Consider the following 14,156-nt stretch of genomic DNA (forward strand, 5'->3'; position numbering starts at 1 on the left):
TATCAGTCGGAAAAATCAGATAGCATGGCCGAAAAAAATGCTTAATCGTTAGACAAAGTACAAATCATGAACGTTTAATGTTACTCAGCGTCAACAATACAGGGAAAAACTAATTGCGCCTCACATGAACATACCGACAACAAATACTCACTATTCGGCCAAAACTATAAGCTGAAAATAAAATTAGCAAACATCAGTGAGCATATAATTAACGCTAATCGATTGCAACCACAGACATACCAAATCAATGACCTTACTGAAGACTTAATAAACACAACTTGGTACGGAACACGCTGGCCATTGTATAAACACGTCAACTTTTTTCCCTGTAACTTGAAAACGAAACCAACAAAATCAACAAATTCACATTTTATGTCGATCGATCGGCAGAAGAGACGCACCAAATCAATGACTGTACCAAAAAAATAATAAACACAAATCCTTATTTCCTTGAAAACAAACATAACAAAATGTAATCGATCTTCAAGTTAACATTGTTATGGAACAATTATCCATTTGTATAAAAACTAGTACCTAAAAAACGGAAACAACAAAAGTTAATTAGTATTCATATTAAAATTATCAAGGAAGACACTTACCGTTTAGAAGGAATAACACAATCAATCATTTAAATAAATTGACTGAACAAAAATAATAATTAAATCTAACAATAACCGTTAAAATGGTTGGGAGACATACTTACAGTTTCGCATTAAAATACTTAGAATATATACTTTCAGTTCACAAGAACAAATCAAAATAACAACTCATCTAACAGTATCAATCCGACATCCTACCTTTATTCCATGCCAATTCATGAATCTCTTACCTGTAAACAACAACAAAAACATACATAAATAAAAAAACTATCGATCAAAATGCACGTGAAGAACAAACATATTATTTTCACAAACTAAAATAACATATAGACAATTAACAAAAAACCAGACGTATTGTTGACGTCAACTAACAAATTGCAATGATACACAACTGAACATGAGTCCCTTTTATAACCCCTTATTTAGACCTTCCGAATACCAACACAATTAAATACGATTTTAATACCAAGAAAGTTTTCCAATGTCAGTACAATGCACCATATAATTATAGATAGCAATCCTAGACAAATGTCATTAAACCACGATTAGTAATAACAATCCAATACACCTGTATACTTGTTATTAATGCACATCTTTGGAATGTCAATGCAATACACCTGTATTATTATTATTATTATTATTATTAATTATTAATACATATCCCATTTTTTTAATTAATTAATAATTATAGATGGATCAATAAATATCAATCTAGCGTGTCAAGATAGAGCAATTTGATTGACTTGTCAATCCAATGTGTCAAAATGGAGCAATTCTAAAGCTTCCAAAATGTATCACATGGCAAACAACCTGCATGGGTATTCATAAATCTTAGAGCCAAAAATATCTCACTAAACCACACATCCAACGTGACAAGAGAGAGCAATTCTAAAGCTCCAAAATAAAGTAATTTTAGAGCTAGAAAAAAAAAAAAAAAGAGAAAAAATTGTCCTATCACTTAAATAGGTATACTTTTACCTTTGGATTTGGAATACTAATTCAACAATTAATCTATTCTTTACATCATCACTAATAAAATTTAACTCCATGACAACCACGAATCCTTTGACAACCACTCGAAAGTTACAAAATGTTAACTGAAAAATAATAAATAATATTACTGAAAAATCTAGAAGCGTAGATAATTTAAAAATAATTTTTTTAATTTAATTTAATTTTGATGGTTTTGAGTTTTGACACTTTTAATTTAATTTTTACTTAATATTTGAACTGATTATTCTTCATGAATTTTATCTTGATCAACTCCTTAGTGTAAAGGAAATCGTTCATGAGAGGGAAAGGAGGACACAACACAACACACAACAATGGCAAGCAAGAGATACACACGCCAAGAAACCTGCACCATAGCTATTAACGCAACACCACCCGGTTTTGCGTTAATTTTATTCTCATCTTCAAGCTGTTTTCCACAGCTCCTGGAACCTCAATTCTCCAGAAACCACACACTAAAAACCCTCACCATAACACCCACAAACAACTGATTTAGTACATTTCAACAATGGAGACGAAGGTAGAAGAGAAGCGCAACAAAATCTACAAAATGTCGTTGTTTTTAGTTTGGGTCATAGCTTCAGTGATTTTCAGGCTAATTTTAATTTACTTCCCAAAAAATCTCAACTTATCTTCTCGTCCCAAAGTCTCCACTCCTCTCACCAGCATACGTCGTCGTACTGTCCCTTCCTATTCCTCTCTCTACGCGCTGAACTAAAATCAATTCATGATCTGAATTTTTGACCTTTTTTTGTTTTAATTTTTTTCCAGTGGCGGAGGGATACTGGCTAAAGCAATCATCAATGTCTCCATATGCAGGTTTGCTATTTCTTTGTTTCGTTCTTTTCGATTTATGAGATGTTGTTTGTAAACATTGGTTTTCTAACTTGCAGGTTCAATGTATCATGGTTCTCCTCTGTTACTTTCTGTGCTTGGGCCGCTTACTGTTAAAAGGTGCTAATTGAGCTCCATTAAAGCTATAACAATTACATTAAAGAAATGATGAACTGTTTATTTGGTTAAAGGTGGCGTTTGTGTGCTTTTTGCTACTGATTTAAAGACGCGTTCAAATAACCAAAAACACTAATGCTATGTTTTGTTAGTATTTGCTGAAATGTACTAGATCAGTTTTCAGAGCAAAGAGCACTCAAGCGTTTAGAGGTGCAATTTTTAGGTTCTTTTTGAAATGTGTTTAAATTTAAATACTTTAGGCAGATGATTTGTTATTGGTTTCTGATACTTGTTTGATATGTATTTTAATTTGTTGGTGCAGAATTGAAGGGCAACCGATCATCTTCTATGCAGGTACTAAATATTAGGTCTTAGTTATTCAAATGTTATGGTTATGGCCGTGTTTGGTATCATGGAATTGGAGTTGAATTGAATTGGCAATGCCAACCCCTAATTTTTGGAAGAAGATGACTATTCAAATTCTATGTCCAGTTCCAACTTGGCAAATGGAATTTGACTTTACTTACATGTCTATCGGCGATAATTGTCACTTTTATAAAGTGAATGGATTATTCATTTTAGGTGTTTGGTAGGATTTTAGTGTGCTAACAGTTTTATGTGACAATTTGAGACTTAGTTTTTTTTAAGTGATAGAAGTTTTGCGTATAACCTGGATGAATAGACCTAGTTTTTGTTCATATATCAAGTATGTGGTAACATATGGAATGCACAATTCTCATATACTTTTGTGTGAGGCTCTCTTAGTTCAAGTGGCTGAGTTGTTCCACTACTTATGTAGTGCAACTTTGGCTCTTCTACCATTTGATTGCAGAGACACACAAACGAGAGAAAAAAAACAGCGCGTACTTGTTTACAGAAACCTTTTCAGATAATAAAAATTAAAAATGAAGAAAAAGCTCTTGAAAGTAGCAAACAAGAGTTTGGACATTGTAAAAGTAAGCTTATGCCTCTGCTGTTTCTTTGTTCTGTACCTTTTTATGTATAATATTCATAATAATTAAATTATCATAAAAATGTTTAATCCTGAACACTATTATTATGTGAGTGATGATTCTACGCCCTAGCTGAGGTATATAGCACTTTCTGTTAGTCTGTTGAAATCAAATATCTTTTGTTGATGTTAATGGTAGGATAGCTGCCGTACATTGCTCATTCTGATAATCTGGGATTTCCATTCCATTCTTCTTTCCTTCTTATACTTAATATAATTCATTTAGTCTTTTGGTTCTTTTTTCCTTCTTCCATTCCTTTTAAAATCTTTTCTCCATTTAGTTATTTAGTTGATATCAACACATATTTGGATACAGTTTGCTTTTTGTGCTTGCAGATGTCATGAGTGCTATCCTTCTTCGTGCTACCGGTAAGAATCTTCAGGCAGCATATACTCAAAGATTGAAATCCCTAGAACTTCATGAACTGTCAAAAAATTCAGGTAATTTTATTTGTTCAGAGCAAAATGCTTCTTTCAAGTTCTGTTGTGCAGATGATATTATAGGATTATTTCAGTTTTCATTGATCATTTATTTAATTTCTTAAATGTAAGGACCCTGGATAAAAAGATTAGAAGATTGAAAACTTGTGAATGAGAGATGGCTTTAGTTTCGTGATTGTTATCTATAATATATTGTGCTTTAGTGTGTGGTAAGATCATCATTGTCCTTTTAGAGGATTAGTTTGGTTCTGGTGCTGCAATTCTTAATGGAGCTCTGCTTATTGCTGCTTAGTCTTTCTTCTCTTTTACGAATGTCTTATTAAATTGCTGAGAAGTTTGGATAAAAATAAATGACAGCATGGAACCTTGAGAAACTTAATTTGAATTTTTTAATGAATTCAGTAAGATTCCAAGTTAATTTTTTTGATAAACTTACAGAGATCACAATGGTAAAATTTGCTTCAAGATGCTTAATTCTTTGTGTTCAGGTGCCAATTCTTACATATTTCCTGCTTGTCCTTCCTTCCCCTTTCCTCACAAGTATCAACGTTACTTGCAGAGATTATTTCTTCTGGAGATATTGCCGCTCTTGTGTACTTGTGGAATCCTTTCACAATAGTAGCCTGTGTAGGTTTGTCCACATCACCAATTGAAAACCTGGCCATCATATCATCTCTCTATGGAGCATGTAAAAGTAAGAAATTTCAATTCTTTGTCAGTACTTGGGTACTTGTTGTCTGTGCCTTTCAATTCTTTGTCAGTACTTGGGTACTTTTTGGTTGAATGCTTGTGAAATTTAAAGAATAAGGTCTACATTTTTAGAGGTTTACCAAGGCATTGATAGTCCTTTCTAATGTTTCCACCTTTCTTTTCCCATATGCGTATTTATTTATTTATTTTGGGGTTGTAAAGATATGAATATCTTAAAAATATTTTTAAAGAGTATATGTTTCATGCACACTTTTGATGTTTCAGTTCCTGGCTTTTTTAAAATATTTGGAACAATTTATGGGTAGAGGCTCATAGGTTTTTTGTTAATATATATGCCTAGTTTGACAAAGAACCGCTGCTTTGTGTGTATTGTACCAGTCATGAAAAATTATTTTCAGGTTGCCATTTCATAAATATTGACACTATAAGTATGCTTCACAGTAAGATTATTTGGAATTTTAATTGATTAAGGCACACTTGGTTAAAACTGTGAGGTCTTAGGGGATAGGGTTAGACTTTTTGTTTCTATTTGGGCTTCAGTTTCAAAAGAATTTAAGGACTTTTTTTTTCTTTATTCATCTTGATTTGGGTGGGGGTTGCTTGTTTTCACAGAGGGAAAGGAACATTAGTCACTATCTTAGTATCTTGTATAGATTTGTCTCCCTCATTGGTTTTTTGATATTTTTGTGGATCTCTAATCCACTAATGTACCTGCCTCAATCTCTCTTTTTAATATATAGTTTTATCGTTTCCTATTACCACAACCCCCTCCCCCCCAAAAAAAAAATGTAATTGCAATTTATTAATATCGTTTGTTGGATGGAATGTAGGGACTAATTTATTAAATATCATTTGTTGGATGGAATGTAGGACTGCCTCCCTTGGCTGCTTTTGGGTGGGTTAAGGCTACTCATCTATCTCTTTATCCTGCAATTTTAATTATTCCGGTATGTCTTTTTGTCTTTATGAATTAGTTAAAGTCTAATAAGAAACAAACGAAGAACTTATGTGAAATTCCTTAGTGCTTTTTTTTATCGACTCTGCATATAGTAACTATTGTTAATTTCTTTTCCAGTTGATTATTTTACTAGGATATGGTCCAGATGCTCCTCCTAGTAAATTGTTCCTTCAAAGTAGATGCAGCAAAGGTGGAGATAATCCCTTAAGTAGTACATCTTGTCAACAGGAGGAACTGACCTTCTCAGGGAAACCAGTCATTCATTTTTTGTTGTGGATTTCTGTCTGGTCTGTCTATGTGCTTATTCTTTGTGGCATATCGGTTCAACAGAATGGTGATGGTTTCGAAGCACAAGATTCGTAATATTAAAAAAAAAATCCATAGTTGGGATCACAATACCATTACCTTATGATTAAACAATTAAGATAAATAAGTGTGTCAAATATGACTCATAATATGGATCCTAAAATGCTTTTGTTTTTTATGTATTAGAAAACTATTAACAACTAAAGGACAACATGGTTCGACAGAGTTATTTGTATGGTAACCATTATTGTTATAAGAGTGTGCGGAATAAACCTACTATCTGTTATTAGTTGTATGTTTAACCATTTTGTATAATATATTTCGTATGACTAAGAAAGTAATGAAATCAATAGATAATGAAATACGATGGTTTTAGTAAAACTTACGTAATCATCAATTTGGCTATAAAATGGTGATAGGGCAAATATCAGTTGTGATATATGATTTAAGAATGCTTGGAATTTCAAAGATCAAGGTATCATCGAGGTCTACATTCCATTGCCAAACCATAGCTAGGACGTAATAATGGTATTTATAATTTGTTTACTTTCTAGGAACATGCTCAAACATGAATTTGAATACTATCCATGATTAAGGATGGCCGAAATTGGATAGCTCGATATATAAAGATAAACAATTACATTCGAGTTCCTATGTTAGTCACTCCTAGGTTATTTTTATAGTCAGACCAAGTATTAGGCAACTTGCTGATACCAACTTAGAGAGACGTTAAGCACTAATTTTTATTGATATATTGTTGGCAACTTTAAAAAATTGCCTAATAATAGTATGGAATCCATTGCCGAACCATTGTCCATAACTTGATTGTTCAAGATATCCAAATCTTTACATCATCAAACAGTTGATGTGATTAGATCGAATTCGTTGTAGTCAATATACGGTGGATTTGTTGATTGTGTCAATATATGATCCACAATTATCCATAAGGTATCATTAGGTTTACATTCCATTGCCGAAAACATTATCACGATATGATTGGTTGCGTTTAATTTTTTATAACTTTTATAGGAATACTGGTAAACCATGATTTGATCGGAATTGAATACACTGACACGTTCTATTGTCCTATATTGGTCACATTCAGATAAATACTGAGATTTTTTTACTTTTATAATTTTTTACTGGACAGCCGTAATTCTTATTTAAGTGCATTTGATACAAACTTTAATTATTATGTGACATAAACAATACATTTATTTCATCAACACTTTAACAAAAACACTACATTAAATATAGAATACCAAATATCATCATAATTATGAACACATCAATCAAAAAGGAAGTGCATTAAACCCATAATTAAACCAAAATTCTGATATCCAACCATTAATAGTAATTTCACATTGAAAGTATCACATACAGTACAATACAAACAGCAAATGGTTTATTACAATGGAAATCATAACATTTATCATTTATAGACTGATACTAAAATTTTCAACTGGAGAGACATTGACCACTTCAAGTTTTTTTTTAATATTATAGGTCGGACAATTTGCTAATAAAACTCAAAGAGAAATTAAGCCACTTATTCTGTATTGATATTGTAGTTCGACATCTTTAAAAAATTGTACTAACAAATAACGATGAACACAACTGAACATGCACCCTTTTTTCTCTCTATTTGGACCTTTGAATAACAATGCAACTAAATACGAATTCAATACGAAGAAAGTTTTCCAATTTCAATATAACGCACCTATATAATTATAGATAGCAATCCTAGACAAATGTTATTAGACCACAATAATAGTAATAACAAATCAATACACTGTAACTTGTTATTAATGCTCTCTGGAATGCCAATACAATGCCATACATTATATATTAATTATTAAAATGTTAACTAATTAATAATTATGATGGAGTAATAAATAAAAATCCAACGTGTCAATATAGAGCAATTTGATTGTTTGTCAATCCAATGTGTCAAAATGGAGCAATTATAGAGCTTCCAAAATGTGCCCCATGGCGAACACTCTGCATGGGTATTCACCTTATTATACATCTTTGGAATACCAATGCAATCACTTGTATATTATTATTATTAATTATTAATACAGATCACATTTTTTAATTAATAATAATTATAGATGAAACAATAATACCAATCCAACATGTCAAGATAGAGTAATTTGATTGGCTTGTCAATCCAATATGTCAAAATAGGGCAATTCTAGAGCTTCTAAAATGTGTCACATGGCGAACAACCTGTATGGATATTCAGCTTTATACAGTAAAACCTCTCTATAGTGATACTCTATATAGGAATAAACTCTATATAATCATAAAAAAATTTGTCCCAATTTGGGATAGCTATAAATAAGAATAAAACTCTATATTGTAATAAGTTATAATTTTTCTAATTGCCTTAAGGAAATTGCCTCTATATAGTAATAATTATTGTATATTACAAAAAAATATACGTTATGTAAAATTAAAGGTTTAAAATGAAATAATATTTATTTAAATTGTTTGGGCAATAATTTATACTTTAGAGTTGTTATCACATCTTTTACACGAGTTGTTATAGCTCGTTAGTATAGATCCTTCTTGTTGAAGCTAAATATTTTAGTTTCTCAAGCATGTTTAGAACTTCAGGCACATGACTTTTGTATTTCCGTACTATTATCTTTAGAATTATTTCTTTCTCTTCTTGTCTAATTGCAACAATGATTTCTCCTTTGGTTAAAACATACATGATTTGTTGCTCATTTGGATAATCGAGAGAATTAATTCATTCGATTAGTGTAGTGTAGTGAAGTTGTCAAATCTGATACTCAATTCTATAGTGACTTTTTATTTCCTCATCCAATCATTTGAACTATAATTCATTGACATAGTGTCCTAATTTTGAACACTTAAAACCATTGACAATTGTCTATGGCTTCACATCAATGACCTGCATCAACTGCTTACAGTTCATCAATGACACTTATTTTTCCTGGTTCTAAGAAATGAACTTTTATCCATTTCAAAAGTAGGCAATTGAAGCGTTGAATTAAAATCCTAATTTGTATACTAAAACAGAATTATAAAATAGAAATCAAAACTATAATTTTGTAACTACACTCCATTAAGTTATAACCTCCTTATAGTAATAAAATTAGGATCCTGCCATTATGACTATAGAGAGGTTTTACTGTATATATATTGTATGGAATCTGTTGCCTAACCATTGTCCATAATTCTGATTGTTCAAAGCCCACTGTGATCAATAACTCACTGTCAAAACCATCATTTGCTATAGAATGGTAATAGGGCAAATATCGTTATGATATCATGATTTAAGAATGCTTGGAATTTGGACAGAAAAATGTATCATCGAGGTCTAAATGCCATTGCCAAGCCATAACCAAGATGTAATTAATTGCGTTTATAATTTGTTATAACTTTATAGGAACATGCTAAACCATAAATTTGAATACTGTCCATGATCTAAGGATGGGCGAAATTGGATAGCTTGATATATCAGAAAGATAAAACAATTCATCTGTTCTATATTAGTAGTCCTACTTATTTTATAGTCAGACCAAGTATTAGGAGCTTGCCTGATGCCAACTTAAGGACGTTAAGCCACTTAATTTATTGATATTGTGTTTGGCATCTTTAAAAAATTGTCTAACAAATAGTGTGGAATCTGTTGCCTAACCATTGTCCATAATTATGATTCTTCAAAGTCTACTACAGTTGATAACTTCATATCAAACCATCAATTTAGCTATAGAATGGTAATAGGGAAATACCGATCACAAATTATCCATGAGGTATCATTGAGGTCTACTTTCGTTGTCAAACAATACAAGATAGATGGTTGCGTTTTAAGTTGCTATAACTTTTCTAGGAACACTGCCAAACCATGAATTTGATCGGAATTTGGATACCTTGATACAATCCCATATGTTCATATTTGGTCACTTTAGGAATATTTCGTTGGCGCAAGACCAAAGGAAAGGATAGTAAGATTTTGTTAACCTACTATTAGAAAACATTATAAGAACGTCAAGTGGTTAGACCTTCCAGATGCCAATGCAATGCAACATACTAAGAAAAGAAGTAAAAGATTGTCATTCATAATTGGGCGGCATGATTTGCTTAGCAATTTGTTCTTATAATTCATTGCATAAGAATCATGATCCAAAGCACCCTTTGATATGATGAGTATTAATAAATACATAGATGATTGTGGACACATACAGTTGAATGCATCAAAACCACCGTATATTGACTACAACCAACAAATCTTTACATCATCAAAAGTCAAACCGCAAATGTTCATGCAGGCAAAAAACTTGCACAATAACAACTATCATAATCCAGAACACCGAACCCGAATAACCAAATCTTTGAATCACCCTCACCATCATACCGAGATACTAACCATGACATCCCATAGCACAAAAAAGTTGACATCCGCAATGACCAAATTCGATACAATAACATTCCATTCATAAATCACAAAATGAACCTCAACTACATCGAATTTTGCCACCCTATGACAACAATGCATCGAGCATCACAATTCAATAAAGTTGAGGACGATCGTGTCACCTGAGAATAGAGTTAGCAAAACAATACTCACACAAGTCTTGTTAACATAAAACAATCCATAAATGTTTCATGTAGCTCGTCCAAAACAAATGCTTACATATCGGCCGGAACAATCAGATAGCATGGCCAAAAAAAATGCTTAATCTTAGACAAAGTACAAATCATGAACATTTAATGTTACTCAGCGTCAACAATACAGGAAAAACTAATTGCCCCTCACATGAACATACCGACAACAAATACTCACTGTTCGGCCAAAATTATAAGCTGAAAATAAAATAGCAAACATCAGTGACCATATAATTCTGCTAATCGATTGCACCACAGACATACCAAATCAATGACCTTACTGAAGACTTAATAAACACAACTTGGTACGAACACGCTGGCCATTGTATAAAACATCAACTTTTTTCCTGTAACTTGAAAAGAAACCAACAAAATCAACATTCACATTTTATGTCGATCGTCGGCAGAAGAGACGCACAATCAATGACTACCAAAAAAATAATAAACACAAATCCCATTTTCTTGAAAACAAACATAACAAAATGTAATCGATCTTGTGTTAACATTGTAAAGAACATTATCCATTTGTATAAAAACTGTACCTAAAAACGGAAAACACAAAAGTTAATTAAATTTCATATTAAAATTATCAAGGAGCACACTCACGTTCGAAGGATAAACACAATCAATCATTCAAATAAATTGACTGAACAAAAATAATATTAAATCTAACAATAACCGTTAAATAGTTGGAGAGTAATTACAGTTTCGTATTAAATACTTAGAATATACTTTCGTTCAAAGAACAAATCAAAATAACAACTCATCTAACAGTATCAATCCGACATCCTACCTTTATTCCATGCCAATTCATGAATCTCTACTATAAACAACAACAAAAACATACTAAATAAAAAAACTATGATCAAAATGCACGTGAAGAAAACATCTATATTCACAAACTAAAATAACATATAGACAATTAAAAAACCAGACATATTGTGATGCCAACTAACAAATTGCGATGATACACAACTGAACGTGAGCCCCTTTTATAAACCCTTATTTAGACCTTTGAATCCAACACAATTAAATACGATTTAATAGAATAAAGTTTTCCAGTATCAGTACAAGCACCAATATATAGATAACAACTAAACAAATGTCATTAAACCACGATTAGTAATAGCAATCAATACACTTGTATACTTGTTATGCACATCTTGGAATGTCAATGCAACACATGTGTTATTATTATTAATTAATACAATTCTTTTTTTTAATTAATTAATAATATAGATGGATCAATAAATACAACAAGTGTCAAGATGAGCAATTTGATTGGCTTGTCAATCCAATGTGTCAAAATAGACAATTCTAGAGCTTCCAAATGTGCCATTGGACAACAACCGATGGGTATTCTGAATCTTAGAGCAAAAATATTCATAAACCACAATCCAATGTGGCAATAGAGACAATCTAAGCTTCAAATAAAGTAATTTTAGAGCTCAGAAAAAAAAAAAGAGAAAAAATTGTCCTATCATCAAGTAGGTGCTTTTACTTTGGATTTGGAATACCAATACAACAATTAATTTCTCTTTTACATCATCACAATAAAATTTAACCATATGACAACCACAAATCTTTGTGTTAAAATGAAACATTCATGTGTTACAAATGAAAAAAATATAAATAAATTACTGAAAAATCTAGAAGCGTAGATAATAAAAATTTTTTTTTATTTAATTTAATTTTGATGGTTTTGAGTTTTGACACTTTTAATTTAATTTTTACTTAATATTTGAACTGATTATTCTTCATGAATTTTATCTTGATCAACTCCTTGTGTAAAGGAAATCGTTCATGAGAGGGAAAGGAGGACACAACACAACGCACAACAATGGCAAGCAAGAGATACAACACCAAAAACCTACACCATAGCTATTAACGCAACACCACCCGGTTTTGCGTTAATTTTATTCTCATCTTAAGCTGTTTTCCACAGCTCCTGGAACCTCAATTCTCCAGAAACCACACACTAAAAACCCTCACCATAACACCCACAACAACTGATTTAGTACATTTCAACATGGAGACGAAGGTAGAAGAGAAGCGCAAAAATCTACAAAATGTCGTGTTTTAGTTTTGGTCATAGCTTCAGTGATTTTCAGGCTAATTTTAATTTACTTCCCAAAAATCTCAACTTATCTTCTCGTCCCAAGTCTCCACTCCTCTCACAGCATACGTCGTCGTACTGTCTCTTCCTATCACTCTCTCTACGCGCTGAACTAAAATCAATTCATGATCTGAATTTTTGACTTTTTTGTTTTATTTTTTTCCAGTGGCGGAGGGATACTGGCTAAGCAATCATCAATGTCTCCATATGCAGGTTTGCTATTTCTTGTTTCGTTCTTTTCGATTTATGAGATGTTGTTTGTAAACATTGGTTTTCTAACTTGCAGGTTCAATGTATCATGGTTCTCCTCTGTTACTTTCTGTGCTTGGGCCGCTTACGTTAAAAGGTGCTAATTGAGCATTTAAAGTATAACAATTACATTAAAGAAATGATGAATGTTTATTTGGTTAAAGGTGGCGTTTGTGTGCTTTTTGCTACTGATTAAAACGCGTTCAAATAACCAAAACACTAATGTAGTTTTGTTAGTATTTGCTGAAATGTGCTAATCAGTTTTCAGAGCAAAGAGCACTCAAGCGTTTAGAGGTGCAATTTTAGGTTCTTTTTGAAATGTGTTTAAATAAATACTTTAGCAGAGAATTGTTATTGGTTTCTGATACTTGTTTGTATGTATTTTAATTTGTTGGTGCAGAATTGAAGGCAACCGATCACTTCTATGAGGTACTAATATTAGGTCTTAGCTCTTAGTTATTCAAATGTTATGGTTATGGCCGTGTTTGGTATCATGGAATTGGAGTTGAATTGAATTGGCAATGCCAACCCTAATTTTTGGAAGAAGATGACATCATATATCAAATTCTATGTCCAGTTCCAACTTGGCAAATGGAATTTGATTTACTTACAAGTCTATTGGCGATAATTGTCACTTTATAAAGTGAATGGATTATTCATTTTAGGTGTTTGGTAGTATTTAGTTGCTAACAGTTTTATGTGACAATTTGAGACTTAGTTTTTTTAAGTGATAGAAGTTTTGCGTATAACCTGGATGAATAGACCTGGTTTTTGTTCATATATCAAGTATGTGGTAACATATATGGAATGCACAATTCTCATATACTTTTGTGTGAGGCTCTCTTAGTTCAAGTGGCTGAGTTGTTCCACTATCATGTGGTGCAACTTTGGCTCTTCTACCATTTGATTGCGAGACACACAAACGAGAGAAAAAAAACGGCACGTACTTTTTACCGAAACCTTTTCAGATAAAAAAATTAAAATGAAGAAAAAGCTCTTGAAAGTAGCAAACAAGAGTTTGGACATTGTAAAAGTAAACTTATGCCTCTGCTGATTTCTCTAAAGAAAGAGAAGAAGAAGATCTAAATAAAATATATAAGGCAATTTACGAACATGTAGATTAGAAATTTTGTTAATACAAGATAATAATTTGTTATATAT

The 14,156-nt window shown here is 31.8% G+C and overlaps 1 pseudogene; it reads left to right on the forward strand.

Moving 5' to 3' along the window:
* Positions 1-1,965: 1,965 nt before the first annotated feature.
* On the forward strand, positions 1,966-13,451 carry LOC116133537 (annotated as a pseudogene).
* Positions 13,452-14,156: the final 705 nt, after the last annotated feature.

The sequence above is a fragment of the Pistacia vera genome, unplaced genomic scaffold (assembly GCF_008641045.1).
Source record: "Pistacia vera cultivar Batoury unplaced genomic scaffold, PisVer_v2 Contig270, whole genome shotgun sequence".
NCBI lineage: Eukaryota > Viridiplantae > Streptophyta > Magnoliopsida > Sapindales > Anacardiaceae > Pistacia > Pistacia vera.